The 3,208-nt window shown below is 36.1% G+C and overlaps 1 long non-coding RNA gene across 1 annotated transcript; it reads left to right on the top strand.

The window, feature by feature from the left end:
- Positions 1–1,097: 1,097 nt before the first annotated feature.
- LOC120113168 lies at positions 1,098–1,718 on the top strand. Its single transcript, XR_005514983.1, has 2 exons — positions 1,098–1,240; positions 1,329–1,718. It is a non-coding gene; the product is annotated as an uncharacterized LOC120113168 (long non-coding RNA).
- The last annotated feature ends 1,490 nt before the right edge of the window (positions 1,719–3,208 follow it).

Genomic DNA, 3,208 nt, shown 5'->3' with positions numbered 1-3,208 from the left:
GAGAAAAAGAAAGAGGAGGTGTGAGCTTTATAGCCTAGTAGAAATTTCCACACACCCGCACTGATATAATAATAAAATTTAACAAGGGCAAATAAACAGTATGAAAGTGAAAACATTAATCGCCAAATCTCATATCAAGCAACCAGTATAACTCAAACATATATGCATATAACATACATTATGTATTGTCATGAATACTCTTAGTGGTTTCATATGACTTATCATCTATTTTTCATTTGTTAAATTAAAATAATAGTGGGAATTTAGTGATTTTTGAGAGGGCATTTTAGTAAATCCATGAGATTCTATAAATTTTGTCGAAGCAAAATGAAGAGGTCGAATGAGATGAGCTGATCAAGCAGCCAAAACAATCCAACGTTTCAAAATTGGAGCTATAGTAGGAGCTTGAGTAGCAGTCAAAAGTTTTCACCATTTTGGTCTATCACTTTCTATGTTTTCTACTAATGAATTTATTCACCTTATTTCTTTTATTAGAATCCTAGTACATAGAACTAGATTATGCCAAATATTTATACCATATAGCCAGATATGCCTCCTATCATCATTTTCGTACAACCTTGCCCTCCCCCGCCCCCTCTAGAAAAAAAAACAATTCAGTGAATTGTAACCTCTTCCATAATTTGCAAAAGGTTACTTATAATAAAGAATGAAAGAAAGAAACAAATCAATGAATTGTAACTTCTTTCTTAATTTACAAAAGGCTACTCATAACAGAGAATGAAAAAAAAGAAACAAATCAATGAATCGAAACATCTTCCCTAATTTGCAAAACGATTACTTATATCCTCTCTCTCTTTGGATGTGTTATCCAACTCATCTTGACAACCATGGGCAAGGTCACCCCTCACCTCATCTTCACTCTCACTCTTCTCTTAATTACCTTGCCGGTGAGAAGTGGTACTCCAAAAAGAATAAATCAATGAATTGAAATGTCTTCCTTAATTTTCAAAAGGATTATTTATAATAGAGAATGAAAAAAATGAAACAAATAAATAAATTGTAACTTCTTCCCATATTTGCGAAAGGTTATATATAATAGAGAATGAAAAAAACAAACAAACAATGAATCAAAACTTCTTCCTTAATTTGCAAAATGATTACATATACCCTCTCTCCCTCTCTGGATGTGTTATCCAACACATCTTGACAACCATGGGCAAGGTCACCCCTCACCTCGTCTTCACTCTCGTTCTTCTCTTAATTATCTTGCCTGTGAGAGGTGATCCTCCTTTAAATCACAGTCAGTCCTTTCTATTCTTTTCTTACTCGCTAACTCACTAATCTTTTACAACCCACATGCAAAGCAGGAGATGTTGCTGCCTTCGAGCCGCAACCGAGAATCAAATATCTACCGCCCGGCATGGTCAAGGGCGATGCCAAATCTCAATGCGGAACGTGCAAGTGCTGCGCTACCAACAACCCCAATAACTGTTCAAATATGCAGTGCTGCTACCACGTCGAATGCGGCTATGTCGGCCAGCCTGGCGTCGAATGCAACATGGTGATCGACGCCTGCAACTGTAACTCATGTGGTTGATCCTTCTAAATACATTAGGATAGAATAAATTTAGTAATTGAATAAATTGAGTAGCTGGCACGGGCGAACAAGTTTGAGCGTGTTGATTGGATTCTCCTGTGGTACATGTTTTGGAATTGCAATTTAATAAAGCATAGCTACCTTAAGTTTTCGCTCTTCCTATTAGCCTTCTTTATACCCAGGTTCCTGTTACGTTCTTGATTGAATTCTAAGGAATATATACGCATGGGTGGCTTGCATTTTTATCAAAGAAAGTAGAAAAATTTGTCTAGGGAGATCTTATTTCATGTGCAATCTAGAGAGATATTAGAAAGGGAGAAGGAGATGAAGAAATATTTACAACATTTGCAGCGAAATTTCATAGATTGGCTCCCTATTTTTTAATCTACACAGCAGATCCATATTTGATACTCTAATCTACAAGCAGATATTCAACTTTTGGATTTGAAAAAATTATTTTGGAAGGTAATTCTGAAGTAGATCATGCATGATTGGTTGGCCAATCCTTGAATGTGATCCCCATATCGATACAGCTTCAAACATAAAGATCTAGAGGTTATGATAAAAGAATTAGGTGAAATGGAGTAAGGCAATCTTAAAGTACATGCAAGACACAACAATTTTATGAGTAAAATTTCTACAAAGACTGCAAATTTTGTTAGGATTGTCAAAACCTCTGAGACCACCGGTCGGGACTCAGGAAAGAATTCAGAGGCGTTCGAATATGTGAAGTTGAGCTTCTTTCTTTCATAATTTGTCTGATGATGACGATCAGGTCTATATGAATATTCTATCACTCATTCTGTGGCTCTAGTGACATTATGAGCGTTTTGTAGTGAACTAGCTAGCTCTACTATGATGATGCAATTATTGATGTCATTTCTCTTGCCACCAACAACAATCTTCCTAGGGCAAAATTTTTAGGCGGACTAGGTCCACAAATTCAACGTCAAGTTGGCAAGCCAACCAACTGTGAGGCAGTATACACAAACGCAGTGTGTATCGCGCTCTTTTTCTTTTTGTTTGTCTTTGTTCATGTTGCTTTGTGCATGTCCTTCTGAAATAATCATAGGAAGCGTATTATTTCAGAACATATTCAGTAAAATACCTGGCATAATCGGGTTATACGTGGCAGGTTCCAACAAAGAAATAAGGTGAACTCTTTCATTCCAATAAAAGCTAGCGACTAATGAGATAAACTCCGTTAGCCCCTATTGCATCAAAATAGAGAGAGAGAGAGAGAGAGAGAGAGAGAGAGGGAGAGAGAATGCTTCTATTCTTTTAATTCGATAAAGTGATTGATATGTAGCTATATATGAATCTTTTATCAAAAGATGTTTCATTGCGTGTTCTTAATGTTAGATGCATAATGTGAGAAAATCTTTCTTTCTCAAAAATATTTCTTAAATTAACTTTTCCATTAAGAGGAAAAGCAAAAGGGGGAATTATGATTTAATGAGCCTTCAACTTGACCATTATTTTGATTCTAACTGTTCATTATGTTTCTTTTTTAGTTTTTTTTTTCTTCAAACTGATAGTTGTAAGAGTATGAATCCATGGGGTGACAGCAACCGACGAATGTGGTGGGCACTCTCACCATTTTTGAATCAGAGACAAAGAGAGAGAGAGAGAGCAGCACGCGGATGAGTG

This window comes from Phoenix dactylifera, chromosome 14, assembly GCF_009389715.1.
Source record: "Phoenix dactylifera cultivar Barhee BC4 chromosome 14, palm_55x_up_171113_PBpolish2nd_filt_p, whole genome shotgun sequence".
NCBI classification, from domain to species: domain Eukaryota; kingdom Viridiplantae; phylum Streptophyta; class Magnoliopsida; order Arecales; family Arecaceae; genus Phoenix; species Phoenix dactylifera.
This window is presented reverse-complemented; position numbering and strand designations above follow the sequence as displayed.